This window comes from Felis catus, chromosome A1 (genome assembly GCF_018350175.1).
Source record: "Felis catus isolate Fca126 chromosome A1, F.catus_Fca126_mat1.0, whole genome shotgun sequence".
In the NCBI taxonomy this organism is placed as follows: domain Eukaryota; kingdom Metazoa; phylum Chordata; class Mammalia; order Carnivora; family Felidae; genus Felis; species Felis catus.
In genome coordinates, this window is record NC_058368.1 from 231301518 (window position 1) to 231323550 (window position 22033).

Genomic DNA, 22033 nt, shown 5'->3' on the forward strand with positions numbered 1-22033 from the left:
TTGAGTCAGAAGCATAAGCCCGTGAGAAGAATAAGGCAGCCAGTTTTTCAGAATTGTCTCCGCACTCAGAAATAGGCAGAGGGAGTAATGAGTTCTATGCAGAGCTGACTTACCACCTGCCTTTTAAGTCCACCTCCCAAAAATGGGTGAGTGCAGACGTATCACCTGTCTGTGTTAGACAGTAAACGACTTGCAGAAGCACACGTCTCCATGGGCCGCTGGGATGGCCATAACAACGGGGCACAGCCTCGTCATTGAGACCACAGACACGCATTTCTCATAGCTCTGGAGACTGGAAGTCCCGCTACGGTCACGTTCCGAGATACCAGGGATTAGCATTTCCGTAGATGAGTTTTGAGGGGGACACGGTTCAGTGCGTAAGAAATCCCACCAAGTTAATTACAGCCTCACTTTCACAAGCAAGTAATTGGACGCAGCCTAAGCGTGCATCAGTCGAGACTGGCTGGGCAGCCGTGGAAAAAGCCTGTGGCAGAGTGACAGGTACCAGGGCACGTGGCATTTCCAGTAGAGGCTCCTGTGCTGTGACACGCATTCTGCAACAACACGCGCCGAGCGTAGCCGGTCTGGCGGAAAAAGCTGGGTTAATGGCAGACCACTCAGAATGGTTGCCACCTTGAAATCAGGGCATTCAGGAGACAATCAGTATCTGGGGAGAGAACTGGGCAGTGCAGGCAGGCAGCTCAGTGGCACTGGAGACTGCCCGAGGGGTGATAATTTTACTTATTTATTTAACCTTTTTATTTTTATTTTGATTTTTTTAAATATGAAATTTATTGTCAAATTGGTTTCCATACAACACCCAGTGGGGGATAGTAATTTTAGAAATCAGCCCGGGAGTGCTGATTTGGGGGAACGACACGGTGCGCATGAGCACTGGAGGGCTTGCGCCCCAATGCACGCCCAGGACCGCGAAAGGCCGGGGAGCCCCTCTCTGGGGAGGGGCAGGCCCTCTTGCTAACGTTTTCTAGAAATCCAACTGATGGGGCTCCACGTTGAGAGGCGCTTCCCTTCCTGCTGAAGCTTCCAGTTCTACTCATAATGCAAAGCTAGGCTCCCTTTGCAGAAATAACTACATAGAAACCAACGAAACTTCCAGGTTATTCTGACATCATCCCCTCTGCAGCGGTGGTATGGGAGTTAATTGGTGTTACAATGATAGGTGCTGTAGCAGAGTAGAGTGTTGACAGGTGTAAAAAACCAGGGGCAGGACAGCGTGGTATTTGCTTCCACTTTTGTAAAAAAGGGGCATTCGCATGCTTACCCGCGTGTGCCCCCCTTCCCCGACTCTCCCACACATACCTTGCCAGAAAGAATCCATGAGTACACGAGAACCTGGTAATAGCTTTTGCCTCCGGGGAGGATGGGTGGGGTTTGGGATCTGAGGTGAGAAAAGACCCCTTTTGTTATATTTTAAAATACTTTTTTGGGGGGGGGGGGCGCGTGGGTGGCCCAGTAAGTTAAGCATCCGACTTCAGCTCAGGTTGTGATCTCACAGTTTGTGAGTTCAAGCCCCACATCGGGCTCGCTGCTGTCAGCGCAAAGCCCGCTTCAGATCCTCTGTCCCCCTCTCTTTCTGCACCTCCCCTGCTTGTGCTCTCTCTCAAAAAAAAAAAAAAATTTAAAAAACTTAGAACTGGTTGTGCCCAACACCAAATTGTGATCGCAAGTTAACAGCCAAGCAAGACACATTCTTCTCTGCTTTTTGTAGTGTGTAAAAAGGGACACACAGGGTAGACTAGCAAGTGACGTAACAGCTCTGAGCGGAACCTTTAGGTTACTGATTCTGAATAACCCTCAACTCCTGCCTGAAACATTTTGGTTTTTTATGGCGCCTCTGCGTGGGGGCTTCTGGGGAGTGTCAATTCGCTCCCAACTCTTACAGCACCTCGTTTTACCTTCGGACACCATGTTAGCAATGCCTTCTGTATACCCACCTGGCTGAAAGCTGGCTCCCTAGCATTTCCCACCCGCTGGCCCTAATTTTACCTCCTGGGGACCACCCTGCACAAATCTAATGCTTCCTTCGTGGGAAATCCAAAACCCCAAAGATTTGGAGGACCCTTTCCTATTCCCACTGAATCTTTCATTCTTGTGTTTCTTCAGAAAAACCAACCCTCCCTAGCCTGGTAACTCTCCTCTTAACAGAAGCTAGGTTTTAAATTTTCCCTTCCTTCCTTCCTTTTTAATTTTTTTATTTATTTTTGAGAGAGACAGACACACAGAGAGAAAGAACACGAGCAGGGGAGGAGCAGAGAGAGAGCGAGACACAGAATCCGAAGCAGGTTCCAGGCTCTGAGCCATCAGCACAGAGCCCGACGTGGGTCTCGAACTGATGAACCATGAGATCACGACCTGAGCTGAAGTCGGCTGCTCAACTGACTGAGCCACCCAGGTGCCCCTTAAATTATCTTCCTGAAGTGTGGGTCCTGGAGCCAGACGCGGAGCCAGGGGTGGCCCGGCCAGCGCAGAGGGGAACGGATGACCCCCTTCCTCGCTCTGAACTAGTCTTCAGACTGATGCTTGATACTCGATGCGCGTGGAGTTTTTATTTCTGCTTCTGATAAGTTGTCTGTCACACACAATCTTCTTATATAAACCATGTCAGTGGAGTTTTGGGGGTTTTTTTTTGGACCCAAGTGCATTTTATGTTTTTGAAGCAAGTGAAAAAATGAACTGTTTTCCTTTTTGTAAGTTTTGTCACGTTGGTTTGTCCCACTGCTGCAGGTTTTTAAGGGATTTTGGACACTAATTCAATCATCCAATTATTTACTTGTCCCCGTGTACCTTATGCCGCATACAACGTTAATAACCATGAAATTAGTGCTCTCATCTACATTATTTGAAAGGAACAGCCAAAAATTTTGAATGAGACAGAGCCCTAGGACCTCCCCGTCCTATAAACTATCAGCGCTCGCAGAAGGTGGCTGTTCATTAATTTATGCTCTACTCAGTGATGCCCTCGCTCTGACTGTTAGGACATGTAGATGAGTGTGGTCTAGGATGGGTTTCATCACTGTGTCCAGCCTGGAGGATGATGCCTGCATGTCTTAGGCAGTCCATAAATATTTATTGAATAAATGTGTAAGTGAAGGACGTCAGGGGAGAGTGGACACACATCTTACTGAAGTCCAGCCACATTATCTTTTCCCTTTATTTCGACCTGGTGGCATTGGTATACTACTAGTTAAAAAAGAACATCCCCAGAATTCATTCCTGGCAATCTGTACTGTCTCCTGGAGTCTCTACGGGGTTTTTTTTTTTTTTTTTTTTTTTTTTTTGGACTCCTATGTTATTATTTGCCTTCATACATTTTCTTTTTCGTTCCTTTTTTTAAAAAATTTTTTTAACGTTTATTTATTTTTGAGACAGAGAGAGACAGAGCATGAATGGGGGAGGGTCAGAGAGAGAGGGAGACACAGAATCCGAAACAGGCTCCAGGCTCTGAGCGGTCAGCACAGAGCCCGATGCGGGGCTCAAACTCACGGACGTGAGATCATGACCTGAGCTGAAGTCGGAGGCTTAACTGACTGAGCCACCCAGGTGCCCCTCTTTTTCATTCCTTTTTAAAAAAACTTTAATGTTTTATTTATATTAGAGAGAGAGAGAGAGAGAGAGAGAGAGAGAGAGACAGAACATGAGTGGGGGGTGGGGGGGGGTGTGGGCTCAGAGAGAGAGGGAGACATAGAATCCGAAGCAGGCTCCAGTCTCTGAGCCATCAGCACAGAGCCCGATGTGGGGCTCCAACCCACGAACCGCGAGATCATGACCTGAGCTGAAGACAGATGCCCAACTGACTGAGCCACCCGGGCACCCTTCTTTTTCTTTCTTAAAAAAATTTATTGAGGGGGTGCCTGGGTGGCACAGTCGGTTAAGCGTCCGACTTCAGCCAGGTCACGATCTCGCGGTCCGTGAGTTCGAGCCCCGCGTCAGGCTCTGGGCTGATGGCTCAGAGCCTGGAGCCTGTTTCCGATTCTGTGTCTCCCTCTCTCTCTGCCCCTCCCCCGTTCATGCTCTGTCTCTCTCTGTCCCAAAAATAAATAAACGTTGAAAAAAAAATTAAAAAAAAAATTTATTGAGGTATAATAGATCCCCTGCCCCCCCAAAAAAACCAAACCTCACAAAAAGCTGCACATGTTTATTTAATGTATACAATTTGATGAGTTTGGACATACAAACCCATGAAACCATCACCACAACCAAGGTAATAAACATATCCGTCATTTCCAGAAGGTTCCTCCTGCTCTTTTTTTTTTTGTTGTTGATGCTGTCTTGCTGGTAAGAACTCTGACGGTGAGATTTTGAAGAGAACAACACTGAATTGCTAATTCCAGGCGCTGTAATGAGAGGCAGATCTCTCGAATTTATTCACCCCACATGACTGAAACTTTAGACCCCCAAGGAGCAGCTCCCCAGTTCCCCCCTCCCTCAGCACTTGGTGACCTCCATTCTATTCTCTGCTTCTAGGAGCTTGACTGTTTTGGAGTCCTGCGGTATTTGGCCTTCTGTGGCTGGTTTACTTCCCTCCGCAGAGTGTTGTCCGGGTCTAGCCGCGTGTGACTTCCTCTCTGTAGGGCCCGCTCTTTCCCGAGGTTAACTAACGCCCAGCCTGTGGGTCTGTCGTGCCCAGATCTTCCTCCCCTTGTAAGACTTCACTAATATTCGTGGACCACCCTGGATCTCTGGCACTTCTGTTCTACACAATCTCTCCAACTCCAGTAAGTGATTTGGCTGTCTCATGTACACGACTTCTCAGTTTTCTGGAGTTTTCAGTTGGTTGAGTGCCCGACTCTTGATTTTGGCTCAGGTCATGATCTCAGGGTTCATGGGTTCAAGCCCCATGTTGTGCTCTGAGCTGACAGCACGGAGCCTACTTGGGATTCTCTCTCCCACTCTCTTTGCCCCTCCCCGGCTTTCATGCACTCACTCACTCTCTCTCAAAATAAGTAAGTAAACATTTTTAAAAATTTGTGTTCACAAAAGAAAGCCTGCATGCCAATGTTTATAGTGACTTTACTCATAATCATCAAAACGTGGAAAAAATCCAAATGTTTTTCTTTTGGTGAATGATAAAGTCAGGGGCGTTCATACAGTGGAGCCTATTTGGTTCTAACATGAATTCATTTAGACCAGTTAACTGACCAAGCTCTCTCTCTCTGTAGATAAAAAAAGCCCGAGTTAGGGGCGCCTGGGTGGCTCAGTCGGTTAAGCGTCCGACTTTGGCTTAGGTCATGATCTCACAGTTCGTGGGTTCAAGTCCCACGTCGGGCTCTGTGCTGACAGCCCAGAGCCTGGAGCCTGCTTTGGATTCTGTGTCTCCCTCTTTCTCTGCCCCTCCCCTGCTGATACTCTCTCTCTCTCTCAAAAACAAATAATAAAGATTAAAAAAAAAAAGCCCAAGTTAGAATACATTTTGCTATCCTGTTTTTCTTAAACTTCCTTTTGTTTTTTTATGACTGAAATTGTAGCAGTGTTAGTTTCTTCCTGTGTAAATCAGCCTAAATTTGGAATTTCTTTTTTAAAAATATATATATGTATATATATATTTATATATATATATACATGTATACATACACACATATGTATATATTTTTAATGTTTATTTATTTTTGAGAGAGAGAGACAAACAGACCATGAGTGGTGTAAGGGCAGAGAGAGAGGGAGACACGGAATCTGAAGCAGGCTCCAGGCTCTGAGCTGTTAGCACAGAGCCCGATGCAAGGCTTGAACTCATAAACCATGAGATCACGACCTGAGTCGAAGTTGGACCCTCAACCAACTGGGCCACCCAGGCGCCCCCTAAATTTGGAATTTCTAGTGAAAAATTTTCCTCTTAGCAGGAGCACTAATTGGGAGAACACTTCTTCCCATTCACAATTTTTCATTTTTAATGTGTCAATTAAAATCTAAGTATTTTGGGGGTGGTGGGTTCCCAAAATAGAGCAATGGATTTTGCATTTACTGCACACTTCTGCTTTTATTTACGATTTATGAAGTACTTGCCATCTGATAGTCTTTTTCCCCCATCCACCAGTTCAGCTGGGCTGGTTACTCTCTTCCTCCCTCCGACATTCACCTTCATCTTCTTTTCTGTCCCGTCTCTCTTGCACCTGGGACCCTGTGCTCTTTCTGTCCTTGATGGGGTCTGAGGCTTTTCCTTCCACAGTTTAATTTTTCTGAATACGATCTGTGATTGCAAAATTCACGCCCTAATGAAGCCTCTTGTCATTTTGTTCACATTTAACTAGGCGTCATCTTGTTTTTTTTTTTTTTTTAATGTTTTATTTTGTAGCCTATCTGCTGATGTAGCATCACTTTTGTTTCCAGTGAGTGAAAGGAAAACATTTCCACCCACTTGGTAGTTAGGCAAAGGGAAGGGAAAAAGCTTGAGTGCTCAGCGATTCTCTGAGATGAGAAAGGAACGTGATGGGTTTGCATTTGATTCTGCCTCATGGTTTGATTCACGTGTCGATGTTTGGGATCTTCAGTAGTTTGGTGATTATTTGTCCAGGTTTTTTATGTGATGCCTTTTCAGACATGAATTTTGGTCCTATGTAAAGAGTGTTTCCCTAAAAACAGAAGATTCTGATTTTTTGTTTCCAGGTGTAAAGAATTACTTTGCTACAGAACACAATGTGTTGTGTTGAAATGGATATGAACAAACAAATATTTCAAATTATCCATGTGACTGTTGGTCAGATCCCGCAGACTGCTAGCAAACGTGAAAATAATCGACTGTGATGAATTCTTTCCCAGAAGCAAATGAACTATTTATTGCTTGAATTAAGACAAGAAAGGATTTTACTGTTCAATTTGTGTGTGGAGGGAAATGATAAAGGACAGTGATTTGCTAGTTACAATTTTTTTAATCCCCACAACAGGAGAAAGCTTCAGAGTTTCAGAGTGGGTTTGATGTACATATATATTTAGCCTTCTAAAAAAAGTGTATTTATTTCTTTTTGAGAGAGAGTGAGAGAGAATCCCAAGCAGGCTCCATGCTGCCAGCACAGAGACTGACACGGGGCTCAAACCTACAAGCCCTGAGATCATGACCTGAGCCAAATCAAGAGTCAAGATGCTTAACAGAGCAACCCAAGTGCTCCTATATATATTTCTAACAGGCAGACCTTTGTTCAGAAAAACTAATATTCTGGCCTAAAAAAGTGTCCAAGTGTAGGCCATTTAGGATGATGTATATTAGTACTATGTAGAAAATTCTTAAAAATGTTTACTTATTTATTTTGAGAGAGAGAGAGAGGGAGTGAGCGAGCATGAAAGCCAGGGAGGGGCAGAGAGGGTGAAAGAGAATTCCAAGTAGGCTCCGTGCTATGAGCGAAGAGCCCAACGTGGGGCTTGAACCCATGAACCCTGAGATCATGACCTGAGCCGAAGTCAAGAGTCGGACGCTGAGCCACCCAGGCGCCCTTATGTAGAAATGTTTTAACATACTATTTGTAGGTGTTAATGGTAGAGTAGGAATGCTAGACACTTAAAAACAGTGAGGTATGATTTACGTACAGAAAAATTCACCCTTTTTGGTCTTCAGTGCTCTGAGTTTTGACAAATGCATATGGTCACATAAGTACCACACGATCAGGATAGAGAATAATCCTGCTACCACAGAATCCCCACCTGCCCCACGGTGGTCGTCAGTGCCTCATCTGACTCCTGTTCCCTGGCAACCACTGATCTCTTTCCTGTCCCTTTAGTCTGCCCTTTTCCAGAATGTGACGTAGACAGAATCATACAGAATGTAGCCTCTTGTGTCTGGCTTCTCTCACTCAGCGTAATGCATTTGAAATTCATCCCTGTTGTTTGTTCGGTGTTTATTACTCTCCCTTGCTGAGTAGGGCTCCACTGTATGAATGCCCCTGACTTTATCATTCACCAATAGAAAAACATTTGGATTTTTTTTTTTTCCAGTTTTTGATGATGATGAGTAAAGTCACTATAAACATGGCATGTAGGCTTTCTTTTGTGAACCCGAATTTTGCCAAAGTGGGTAATTCCCTGGGGGTGGGATTGCGGGCTTGTGTGTTAACTTCATAAGAGACTGCAGTATAGGACAGTTCCCATTGCTTTGTGTCCTTACTGCCTGGTTTTCTTAATTTTCTTCCCTCCATTCTAATAGGTTCGTCCTGGTTTCTTACTAGGGTTTCAATTTGCATTTTGTGAAGCATCTCTTTGTAATCTTATTGTGCCCATATATCTTCTTTGGTGCAGTGTCTGTTCAAATCTTTTGCTTGTTTTCAAAACTGTGTTGCTCGTTTACATATTACTGGGGATTTTGACAGTTCTGTATATATTTAGGATACAAATCCTTTGTCTTACATATGTTTTGCCAGTACTTGCTCTCAGTTTGTGGCCTTTCTTTTTCATTCAGTTAAGAGCATCTTTTGCAAAGGAGAAGGCTTTAATTTTGATGAAGTCCAATTAATCGTTTCTGAATTCTGCTTTGGTGACATAGCTGAGAAATCTTTCCTAAGGTCACAGAGATTTTCTCCTATGTTTACTTTTAGAAGTTTTATAGTTTTAGACTTTATATTTAAGTCTCTGGTCCATTTTAGGGTAAATTTTGTTTGTGGGGTGAAGTATAGATGAAGGTTTGTTTCTTTGCATGTGGCTGTCCAGTCGTCCCAGCAGAATTTACTGAAAAGACTTCTTTCTTTATTGAGTTACCAGTGCATCTGTATCGAAAATCATTTGACAAAATGTATAAGAATCCACTTAAAAAAAATGTTTATCTGTTTTTGAGAGAGTGCGAGAGACAGAGTGTGAGCAGATGAGAGGCAGAGAGAGAAGGAAACACAGAATCTGAAGCAGGCTCCGGGCTCTGGGCTGTCAGCATAGAGCCCCACGCGAGACTCGAACTCATGGACCATGAAATGGTGACCTGAGCCGAAGTTGGATGCTTAACTGACTGAGCCACCCAGGCGCCCCAATTTTTTCTTATTAAAAAAACCTTAATTTTAGTATAGCTAACATACAGTGTTATATTAGTTTCAGATGTACAAAATAGTGATTCAACAGTTCTGTACATTACTCAGTGCTCATCACAAATGCCCACCTCACCCACCTCCCAGCCTCCCCTCCGGTAACCATCAGTGTGCTCCCTATAGTTAAGAGTCTGTTTCTTGGTTTGTCTCTCTCCCTCTTTTTTCCTTTGCTCATTTGTTTTGTTTTTAAAGTCCACACGTGAGTGAAATCATATGGTATTTGTCTTTCTCTGGCTGGCTTACGTCAGTTGATGGACACTTCCATCATATGGACTGCTTCCATAATTTGGCTATCATAAATAATGCTGCTATACGCATAGGGTGGATATATGTTTTCAGACGAGTGTTTTCATATTCTTTGGGCAAATACCCAATAGTGGAATTGCTGGATCCTATGGTAATCCTATTTCTAATTTTCTGAGGAACCTCCAGACTGTTTTTCACAGTGGCTGCACCAGTGTGCATTCCCACCAACAGTGCATGAGGGCTCATTTTTCTCCACATCCTCAGCGGTACTCGTTGTTTCTTCTGCTTTTGGTTTCAGCCATTCTGACAGGGGTGAGGGGATAGCTCATTGTAGTTTTGGTTTGCATTCCACTGATGATGAGTGATGTTGAGCATCTTGTCCTGGGTCTGTTGGCCATCTGTAAGTATGTGAGTCTATTTCTTGACTATATATTTTATTCCATCGATCTATGTGTCTATGCTTTCTTCCATAACATACGGTCTTAAGTACTAGCTTATGATAAGTCTGAAAAGCGGATGGGGAGTCCTCCAACTTTGATCTTGTAAAAAAAGTGTTTTGGCTGTTTCATTTCCTTTGCCTTTCCATATGAATTTTAGAATCAGCTTGTCAATTTCAACAAAAAAGTCTACTGGGATTTTAAAAAGGTTTGCACTGAATCTACAGAATATATTAAATGTGTATTATATATATATATATATATATATATTTCTATATAAAATGATAACCACTAGAACAAATATGCCATCCTTTATAAATACCATAAGAAATTTAAAGAGTGCCAAAGTGGTGTCATCACTGAGTGCTAAGCCTGTATTCACGCACGATTCTAATTAGTAGGGACTGTTCTAGATGATGGGACGCTGAGAAGAGCCTGTACTAGCTCTAAGGATTTTTTTTTTCTATCTACTTTATCTTCAAAAAATCCTTTCCTTTTGACAATTTGAGATCCTTATGAGTAACTTTTTAAAGGAGTTTTGTAGGAGCTGATGTCTTTTTCATTCTTACTGTTTCAAGAGAGCATTTTCAGTCTTTCTTCACCTTCTTGGAATTAGTCAGGTAGAAATGTGATTCCAACAGTAAGCTACTTGTGTCAGTGTCAGTCCTGCTTTCTTCACACTCACTTGTTTGGAAAATCTTTGATTCAGAGTAGGAATTTTGAGTTCCTACGTGGTATGGGCCACATGGTTCAATTTGTCTGTTATGGTTGTTTTCTCTCTCATCTGGCCTACCTACTCTTAAAAATGTTTGTAATGTTGGTGACATTGGGCAAGACATTTCCTTTTTCTTTTTTTAAAAACGTTTTTTAGAATTTATTTTTAAACATAATTTATTGTCTAGTTAGCTAACACAGTATATACAGTGTGCTCTTGGTTTTGGGGGTAGATTCCTGTGATTTATCATTTACATACACTACCCAGTGCTCATCCCAACAAGGGGGCAAGACTTTTCATTTCTCACTTTCTCTTACTAAAAATATGAAATGAAGATATTAGTACCTGATTTCTCTCTCCCTTTACATGACTTGTGAGAATTCTGAGAAGCAGACTTTTCATAAGAGAGGAGTTATAAACATTATAGTTGTAATGTATTTTTAGTAAGAAATCTATTTTGATAACAATTGACATATTTGATCATTATAATTCAAATCCAACATAAAGAGTGCCTTCTAGAATTTATTATGTATTTGCAGTGTCAGTGCTAGAATGATGTTAAACATAATGGTTCTTTCTTTTTAAAAAAATTTATGTATGTATGTATGTATGTGTTAGAGAGAGAGAGAGAGAGAGAGAGAGAGAGAGAGAGAGAGAGACAGGGAGAGAGAATCCTAAGCAGGTTCAGCACTGTCAGTGCAGAGCCTGACATGGGTCTTGAACTCATGAACCATGAGATCATGACCTGAGCTGAAATCAAGAGTCAGATGCTTAACCAGCTGACCCACCCAGGCGCCCTGCATGATGGACATTTTACATTCCAGTGTTTTAAGTGTTCAGCAGTCTCTCTAGTGTTTCCCCTTGCCATTTGATAAAGAATAACAGGTTGATCTTTAGATTTGTAGGTCAGTGTATACCATCTGAGGTTATAAGATAATTAAGTCATATCTTTATAATTATCTTTTAAGAGTGACCCTTAATGAACATTAGATTACAGCTGTTTTCTTGGTCTGATTGCAAATGTTTTTCCAGTATTACACACACATGTACACACTGTTTTTGAAAAGGACCTTGTAAAATTTTTGGTGGATCAATGGATATTAGACACCAGGTGCATTTACTGCAGAATAGTTCTCAGTAGTTGAAATATGCTAGTCTTAACAATAGCTGGTACTTTATTTAAACTTAATTGATCATATGCTTTGTAAAACGATAAAACATGTTCAGGAAAGGGAGAAGGTGGGGCATAATCAATGAATGGATGTGATTTACCTCCTACTGAAAAAAATCATGGCAGAATATTTTATTACAATTATCCCAATGAAAACAGTGATTTTTGATCATCTTATTAGTCATTACTCTGTAGAAACAATGTGACATGTTTTTACATCAACACTATAAGATACAGAAAAGTAATGATAAAATTTTTTCTCTATTAGGGAAAATAGATGTAACAAAGCAAAATATGATGTTTAGTGTTTAATTGCTATAACTTTTATATGCTTCTACTTAATATGTTTATTAACACATCTTTCTTCCCCCAAGTTTTTATTTAAATTTGAGCTAGTTAACATACAGTGCGTTATTAGTTTCAGGTGTAGAGCTATAACTTTTTATACAGTATTTTGGACATAATCACATTTTCACATGTCTTAGTATTTTATCTGATGCTTTTTTTTTTTAAAGAAACTTATACTTTGTTAGAACATCAATTTTTTTTCAATCTTTTATTTAAATTCTAGCTCGTTAACACATAGTGTAATACTGGTTTAAGGAGTCGAATTGGACATTTGGGTTGTTTCCACGTTTTGGCTCTTAGAAATAATGCTGCTGGGGCGCCTGAGTGGCCCAGTCGGTTAAGCGTCCGACTTCGGCTCAGGTCACGATTTTGCGGCTCGTGAGTTCGAGCCCCGCGTCAGGCTCTGTGCTGACAGCTCGGAGCCTGGAGCCTGCTTCGGATTCTGTGTCTCCCTCTCTCTCTCTGAGCCCCTCCCATGCTCACGCTCTGTCTCTCTCTGTCTCTCAATAATAAATAAATGTTAAAAAAATTAAAAAAAAAAAGAAATAATGCTGCTACAGACATCCGTGCATGTGTTTTTATGCAAACGTGCGTTTTCAGTTCTCTTGCTGGGTCCTATGGTAATTCTGTGTTTAACATTTTTGACGCCCTGGCAAACTGTATTCCACAGCGGCTGCACCATTTTACATTCTCACCAGCGTGTGGGGGTTCTAACTTCTCTACATCTCACCGACGCTTGTTATTGTCCATCTTTTTGATTACGGCCATTCTAGTGGGCGTGAAGTGGTATCGTCACACTGTGGCATTGATTTGTATTTCTCTGATGACGAAAGATGCTGAGTATCTTTTCATGTGCTTATTGGCCACTTAAATATATTATTTGGAGACATACATATTCAACTCCCTTGCCCATTGGAGACACTGGGTTGTATATTCTTGTATTGCTCTGCTGTGGGAGTTCGTAAATATTCTGGACAAGAGGCTTTTATCAGGTGTATGATTTGTGAAGGTTTTCTCCCATTCTGTGGACTGTCTTTTCACTTTCTTGACAGCGTCAAAAGCACGAAAGTGAACGCAAGAGTTTTTAGTTTTGGTGAAGTCAGTTCATCTTTTCGTTGCTTGCGCTTTTGGTGTCACATCTAAGAAACCGTTGCCTCATTCATGGCTGTGCGTGTTTACTCCTATGTTTTCTTCTAAAGTTTGGTAGATTTAGCTCTTACATTTGGGTCTTTGATCCATTTGGAGTTACTTTTTGTATATCATATGACACAGAATTGGTATTTCATCATTTTGCACGTGGCTATCCAGTTGTCCCAGTACCATTTGATGACTGTTGTCTCTCCACTGAATTGTCATGGTGCCCTTGTCACAACCCAATTGACAAGAGATGTATGGTTTCATTTCAGGACTCTTAATTTTATTTCATTGACCTGTAAGTCTGTTCTTTTTTTTTTTTTTTAATTTTTTTTTAAATCTCTATTTATTTTTGAGAGAGAGACAGCGTGTGAGCAGGGGAGGAGCAGAGAGAGAGGGAGACACAGAATCCGAAGCAGGCTCCAGGTTCTGTGCTGACATCTCAGAAGGGCCCAAACGCACAAACTGTGAGATCATGACCTGAGCCAAAGTCAGACATTTAGCTGATTGAGCCACCCAGGTGCCCCAACAATATTACATTCTTCTTCATGAAAATGGGATGTCATTTAATTTATTTAGATCTTTAATTTTTTTCAACAGTGTTGTGTAGTTCCTTGCATTCAAATCTTGTACTTATTTTATTAAGTGTATTCCTAGCTATTTTATTTTTTTATGCTATTGTAAATGGAATTTTCTTAATTTCCTTTTCAGATTCTTTGTTGCTAGTGTATAAAAATGTAATTGATTCTTGTATATTGATCTTGCGCCCCACTACCTTTCTGAGCTTGTCTATTAGTTCTAATAGTGTATTTGTGAATCCCTTAGGATTTTCTTTCTTTCTTTTTTTTTTTTTTTAAGTTTATTTATTGTAGAGAAAAAGAGAGACTGTGTGTGTGCATGCGCGAGCAGAGGAGGGACAGGGGTTGGGAGGCGGAGAAAATCCTAAGCAGGCTCTATTCTGTCAGTGTGGGGCCTGACATGGGGCTTGATCCCATGAACCATGAGATTATGACCTGAGCTGAAATCAAGAGTCAGACGCTTAACTGACTGAGCCACCTAGGTGCCCTCTCTTAGGATTTTTTATGCACAAGATCATATCTTATCTGCGTACTTTTATTTCTTTTTCTTGTCCAATCGCCTTCTCTAGAACCTCCAGTATAGTGTTGAATAGAAGCTGTGAGAGTAGACATCCTTGTCTTTTCCTGATCTTAGGGGGGAAGTTTTCCATCTTTTAACATTAAGTATAATGTCATATGTGGGGCGTTTTGTAGATACCCTTTATCAGGATGAGAACGTTTCCTTCTATTCCTAGTTTATTGTGTTGGTGTGATGAAAGGGTGTTAGATTTTATCAAACGCTTTTTCTTCGTCTATTGACACAATGACGTGGTCTTCATTTTTAATTCTATTAGTGTGATGCATTACCTGGATTTTCATATACTGAGTCAAACTTGCTTCCCTGGGATAAATCCCATTTACCTGTGGTGGATGATTTTTTATATGTTACTAGATTCAGTTTGCTAGCATTTTGTTGAGGATTTTTGTGCCTGTCGTCATAAGGGATGTGAGCCTGTTTTCTTTTCTTGTAACGTCTTTGTCTGGTTTTTGTATCAGGATAATACTGGACGTAGAATGAGTTATGAAAATGTTGCCCCCTCTTCTGTCTTTTGGTAGAGTTTGTGAAAGGCTGATGTTAAGGCTTCTTTAAACATTTGGTAGAATCCACCAGGGAAGCCATCTGGTTTTGAAGAAAACAAAATCTGTATTTAGCTTTACATACATCAAGGACCAATGTAGTAATATTTTGCATCATAGTTTGGTTATCATGTAAATAGTTTCCTTATTTAAATACCTTTAGAAATAACTCACCTTCCCAAATGAATTGTTAAAAATCAGATCCATTGGTAATTGACTAGTTTCAAAATTAACAGCTTACACTAAGGAATTATATTTGATGGACTCTGTTATGTTTTAACTGATTGAAACCACTACTTGAACAAATCCATTTATTCAGTAGTCATTTGTGGCATATCTATTATGTGTTAGATTTAGAAGAGAAATTTTAACGTGAGCATAATGTTTTAATTTGCTGTTGTGGAGAGACTTCAGTTGTAATGTACATAATCAGTTGTATACTGGTTAAGAGTGGAAATTTCTTGAGGAGCCTGGGTGGCTCAGTTAAGCATTGGACTTTGGTCAGGTCATGATCTCACCGTTCGTGGGTTCGAGCCCAGCATCGGGCTCTGTGCTGACAGCTCAGAGCCTAGAGCCTGCTTCGGATTCTGTTTCTCCCTCTCTGCTCCTCCCCTACTCGCACTGTGTCTCTCTGTCTCTCTCAAAAATAAATAAACATTAAAAAAAATTTAAAGAAAGAGTGGAAATTTCTTGGTTTTATGAAGTTTATTTATTTTGAAAGAGAGAGTAGGCATGCATGTGGAAGAAGGCAGAGAGAGAGGAGAGAGAGAATCCCAAGCAGGCTCCCTGCTGTCTGTGCGGAGCCCCATGTGGAGCTTTGTTCCATGAACTGTGAGATCACAACCTGAGTGAAACCAAGAGTCAGATGCCTAACCGACTGAGCCACCCAGGTGCCCCTGATAATGAACTTTTAAACAGTTTAATTTAATTTCCCAACATTGGTAGGGACTCTCTAAATTAAACCTTTCTTAGTCATTAATTCCAACTCGTCTTCACATTGAGTTGAAATAAAGGAAGATGACCCATGTTAATACTCAAGTTTATAATTTCAGGGATCCTAAATGATGGAAAGGATGTGGATAATTACAACATATGGAAAAATGCTAGAAAGTATGAGAAAACTTTAATCCTGTTACTGCGCATTTAATTATTTATTCCTTTTTGAAAACCTGGCCACTGATTTCCACTCAATAGTTTCATTGTTTGCTAAAATATAAATAAAAGATTATTTAAAATTTCGGTTCTTTCTGAGCTTGTTATATCTGGCATTTTGCTCTTTTAATATTCATTTATATCAATTAATTATGATTTAATAAAGATGATTTGACTCTAGGACCTTAACTAATAGCCATTTATTTTTAAGAGAATGACCAACATGGATCAAGGAAGATGAATGTGAAAATAAGGCCCAAAGAAAACTTGCTAATTGCTAAGTTGATACTTTTGTATAGTCCACCTTATTGTTGTCCCTCTTTTAAACAGAGCCAACTATAGAGAGTATTCTTAGGTAAATAAAAAGATGTCCTTTCATATACTTTAAAAAAGTTGGGGGGCGCCTGGGTGGCTCAGTCGGTTGAGCGTCCGACTTCAGCTCAGGTCATGATCTCATGGTTTGTGGGTTCGAGCCCCACATCGGGCTCTGTGCTGACAGCTCAGAGCCTGGAGCCTGCTTTGGATTCTGTGTCTCCTTCCCTCTCTGCTCCTCCTCTGCACTCGCTCTCTCTCTCTCTCTCTCTCTCTCTCTCAAAAATAAATAAACATTAAAAAAAAAAGTTTAGGGGCGCCTGGGTGGCGCAGTCGGTTAAGCGTCCGACTTCAGCCAGGTCACGATCTCGCGGTCCGTGAGTTCGAGCCCCGCGTCGGGCTCTGGGCTGATGGCTCGGAGCCTGGAGCCTGTTTCCGATTCTGCGTCTCCCTCTCTCTCTGCCCCTCCCCCGTTCATGCTCTGTCTCTCTCTGTCCCAAAAATAAATAAAAAACGTTGAAAAAAAATTAAAAAAATAAATAAAAAAAAAGTTTAAACAAATCAAAAAAAGTCAACTGATCACTAAAAAGTTCAATTTTAATAAGCCTCAGTTCAGAGAATTCCAAAGCATTATTCAATTTGAAGGGCATGCTTAGAGGTGGAAAGGAAGGAAATCGTGTTACTGAAAAGCAAATGAAAGCCCCCAAGTGAAAAATCTGTAGCAAGATGAATCATCATTTACTCTTAAGGTCTAATTCTTCCTACTGAGTTTTCTTCTTTGGCCCGGTGACACATCTGTGAAGGATCGTGATTTTATACAATTAATTCCACGACTATAAGTACTGAAAAAAGAGAGGTTATTAAAACTCAGGAGACTTCTGAGTTCTAGTAAAACCATTAAGAAGGAACTAATGTGATAATAAAATGAAAAGCAATTCAAAACTTATCAGCCTAATAAAGAATATTACCAAATATCTTACTGTAATAAAAATCTTTGAAAATGAAGCACAGAGAAAAAAAAAAAAAAAACAACCCACCAGCTCAGATTCAGATCTGTTGTGATGGGTTTGGCCCTTATTAAACCAGCCAGGATATCTTGGAGAGGATATTTAATTACTGAGTGATTTGTAACCAAATTCACGGGAGGGTTCTAGGGAGGATTGTAAGCATCTTGGCACCAAAGTGGACCACACAGTCTTGCCACGAACACCGTGTATCCTTTGTACGCACCTGTCTTTTCTGTGATCCCGTTAGAAGCGCGGCTCTTTCCTCTGCAAGGCGGTGAGTTACACATCGCACTGAAATAACACCATTCTGCCAAGAAGCACAAGTATTTCATCTATACGCAGGGAGTCTGATGTCAAGAAATGCTTTGTGGCAGATGGCGATGTGTACAGGTCCCCCACCTTCCATTTTTACAGTCCTGAAGGGAAGAGAGGATTAAGTGTCCAACCTCGGACTCATTCCTCACTACGGAAGAAAGGCTGGCTTTGCCCCGGGGGGACTTGTGCCGGCCTGTGCCATCAGGTTCCCCCACGGGAGGATCGCGCACGCGAAGCTCGCATTTCCCAACTGTCAGAAACCGTGGGATGAGCCATTGGGAAAATTCAAGTAATCAGAATCACAGAAGATTCCAGGTACGTTCTCCTGCCCGGCCTGTCTGCTCTCCCCCTTCATGCCCCTGACGGGTTTCTCTTGAGCACTCTTCCTTTCCCGCGCTGTCTCTTTCTCTCTCACCCCCTCTCCTCGAGGCCCTCCTCCTCCCAGTGCCCTTAAGTTACTTCCGGACGCCCCAGTAGGGTCCCAGTCCGTTGTTTTGGACTCCTCTCTCCACAAAAACCATGCCGCTGAAAGGTGAGCTTTTCCATGATAATCTCCCGTAACTATAACATTGGGATGGACCTGAAGAAAGCTAACCAGCTCCTTCATGGTAAGGTGAGAGGTGACGTCATACGAGAGGTGGCTGGCCTGGCCTGGCCAGGCCAGTGTCCTTGGATCTGGCCGAATGCCTGCTACGCTCATCCACACCGGGCTGGCCATACCCAATTCCCACGTAGGCAGGGCTCTAAGAGGTTTTGTGGCGCTCTGCACAGCCACTGGGTGAATCAGTATGGTGCCTCTTCTTGGAGGGTCAATGCAAGAAGTACTCTTCTTGGGAAAAAATTAAGGGTCGTGTCTCTTAGCTCCCCGTCCCCTTCCGTGTTCGGTGAGGGGCGGAGACCGCACCTTTCTGCTTTGCCAGCTGCTCCTTTTCAGGCTCTGTCAAGAGGGGGGTCGAGCGTGAGCGTGGCCACAGGGCTGGAGAAGGGACCCAGTTCTTCCTGTTTCCTGTGACTGGCTGTCCACGCAGTGGCTGACCGCCCGGGGCCCGTTCACTTCCTTACCTCGCAGCATCACGTTTCCAGTAGCAACGGTTGATTTCAGTTTGCAGTTTTCCCACGTGCCCAGGACCAGTCTCATGGGTCTCCTTAGAAACACGGCACTGGCTGTGCATATCCTCCCCACTCAGAGACCCGGGTCCCTTATGAGCCTGCTCCCCTGGGCTTCAAGGGCCCCATTATCCCAGCCTCTTCTCTTTATTCCCTGACCCTCGCGTGTTAGTTGCTTTCTGCATCACGACCTCTGTGAACCTCTGTGTGTCCGCATTTGCGTTTTTTTTTTTAATTTTTTTTATTAAAAAAAATTTTTTTTTTCTTAATGTTTTTATTTATTTTTGAGACAGAGAGAGACAGAGCATGAGCAGGGAAGGGGCGGAGAGAGAGGGAGACACAGAATCGGAAGCAGGCTCCAGGCTCTGAGCCATCAGCACAGAGTCTGATGCGGGGCTTGAACTTACAGACTGTGAGATCATGACCTGAGCCAAAGTCAGACGCTCAACCGACTGAGCCACCCAGGCGCCCCCGCATTTGCGTTTTTAGGTCACCAGTGCTTGGTTGTCAGCTTTTCTGTTAAATTCTCTGTGAAAACAGTGCGCGTGGTTTCTGTGTCCTGGCCAGACCCTGACTGATACAAGTACGTCAATCAGTATTTACTATGATATTAAAATAATCATAATATCTATGGAGTAGAACACAACATTTATTTACATTTAAGAGATAAAACAGAAACCACCTCAAAGGAATTTCACACCTCTTTAGAAATGCCTCTTTTTTTATATTAAATATAATTTATTGCCAAAATTGGTTTCCATATAACACCCAGTGCTCATCCTAACAGGTGCCCTCCTCAATGCCCACTACCCACCCCCCATCAACCCTCAGTTTGTTTTCTGTATTTAAGAGTCTCTTATGGTTTGCCTCCCTCCCTCACTGTAACTTTTTTTTTTTCCCTCCCTTCTCCTTCCCCCTGGTCTTCTGTTGAATTTCTCAGGATCCACATATGAGTGAAAACATATGGTATCTGCCTTTCTCTGTAGACGTATTTCACTTAGCATAATACCTTTCAGTTCCATCCACATTGCTACAAATGGCCAGATTTCATTCTTTCTCATTGCCGAATAGTATTCCATTGTATATATAAACCACATCTTTATCCGTTCATCAGTGGATGGACATTTAGGCTCTTTCCATAATTTGGCTATTGTTGAAAGCGCTGCTATAAACATTGGGGTTCAAGTGCCCCTATACATCAGCACTCCTATATCCCTTGGGTAAATTCCTAGCAGTGCTATTGCTGGGTCATAGGGTAGATCTGTTTTTAGTTTTTTGAGGAACCTCCACACTGTTTTCCAGAGCGGCTGCACCAGTTTGCATTCCCACCAATACTGCAAGAGGGTTCCCGTTTCTCCACAGCCTCTCTAGCATCTATAGTCTCCTGATTTGTTCATTTTAGCCACTCTGACCGGCGTGAGGAGGTATCTCAGTGTGGTTTTGATTTGTGTTTCCCTCATGAGGAGTGACGTTGAGCATCTTTTCGTGTGCCTGTTGGCCATCTGGATGTCTTCTTTAGAGAAGTGTCTATTCATGTCTTTTGCCCATTTCTCCACTGGATTATTTGTTTTTCGGGTGTGGAGTTTGGTGAGTTCTTTGTAGATTTTGGAGACTAGCCCTTTGTCCGATATGTCATTTGCAAATATCTTTTCCCATTCCGTCCGTTGCCTTTTAGTTTTGTTGATTGTTTTCTTTGCAGTGCAGAAGCTTTTTATCTTGATGAGGTCCCAATAGTTCATTTTTGCTTTTAATTCCCTTGCCTTTGGAGATGTGTCAAGTAAGAAATTGCCGCAGCTGAGGTCAGAGAGGTTTTTTTCCTGCTTTCTCCTCTAGAGTTTTGAAGTGCCTCTTGTGCCTTTACTGTCTTCTGTTAGGGGTACTGTAGTGGGGAAGTTTGAGAAGTGTAGGCTCTAGGAGTTATTCCCGAGCACATATCCATGCCAGGAGGGGAACTTCTGAGACTCTTGCCTTCATTGGAAGAGCCAGAGATGGTAGTTTGGTCGGAAAGATAACTTTTAGCAGCTCTCCACAAATTTTACCTATGAGCAAGTCACGTTGCTTCTTCAGAGATTAAAAGTGTGTGGCTTGAAATGACGCTATTCAGTTAATCATCAGAAAATGGTAATGGATTGGTATCCGAGCAGTTTTCCTGAACTCTCTTAAATTCCAGTAGAAAAGTTTTAGCTCAGGCCGAGTTGCCCACCCCATACGGACTGGGGAGTTCACGCACGAATCAGAGCCTTAACCAGCCTTTGGAGATGGCGTAAGTCACACCTTCTGATTCCAGCCAGAACTAAAGTAGCAGCTGTGGCTTGTTCTGTTCACTGATCAGTGAAGCTTCTGTTTCACATTGGGATACTGTGCATATGCTTGGCAGGCTGATGGAGTCTTGTTTGCAACTCCCAGAAAAGACATAACCATGGAGCATTATCCTTCTTTAGTGAGCTCCCAGTGTTCTTCTCGGAGTAAATCAGGCAAGAGGACAGGAAGAGAGGAAACTCATTCTTGATAGTGTTTCAAACACTAAACTGTTCATAATGCAGGTTGGTATCAGGAAATAAATCAGTCTTTTATTTCTAAAGTCACAAACACAATGGTAACTAGATATGCATGGGTACACAGCCTTCTTATACCCTGAAGAGAAAATCAGGACATGGAAGTTACACTGGGGTAAGACACAAAGAAGCCTCCAGTAATAGTTGGGTAAGAGATGTGGACTAGGTTGGGATCAATGAGGCTGCCCAGGTGAGTTTGGGCCAGGCCCATGGAGGTCATGAAATCTAGGTATAGCTTTCTTCTGTCGTTAGATGAATAAAGTTGTATTGATATAGATGGCAAGACAGTCTTGATGGGAAAGGAACTTCTGAAGGGCATGCGGAGTGTATAGGAGAGAAGAAACCCCATACTTCCGCCTGGTCAATAGTCAGAAATGGAGAGCAGAAGAAGCTGTGATAGAATTATCTATACAGAACCGGAGGTTTCCTCCCAGCTCGCAGATGCCTCTCTAGGTGACGGGCATGCAGAATATGAAGCTGACATCCTAGAGGTGGTTCTGTGACACAGGGACACCTGCTCTAGTTAGTCACAGGTGATTCTTTGGACTTCATGACTTGTATCCTCTAAAAGAGCCAAGCTTAGAGTTAATTCACCTGAGAAATAAAAACTTAGACCAAACACAATGTAAGGTCACTAACTGAATTGTATTTTTAGAAGCAAAAGCCATTCCCCTCAAGGTATACGTCCAGGTACACACTAGTTCGATGAGATGTTCCTGAGAAATTCTGTAGTGAAGAAACCTTTTAAAGTCTTTATCCACCTGTTTACAGATTTATTAGAATACATAATTCTTTTTCTCACATAGCGTCTCTTAAATTGTAATTT

The 22033-nt window shown here is 42.1% G+C and overlaps 1 protein-coding gene across 1 annotated transcript in view; it reads left to right on the forward strand.

Annotated features, from left to right (window-relative positions):
* Positions 1–22033, forward strand: part of ATPSCKMT (ATP synthase c subunit lysine N-methyltransferase) — a 240033-nt gene that overhangs the window by 25234 nt on the left and 192766 nt on the right. The gene's annotated exons all lie outside the window — the stretch shown is intronic.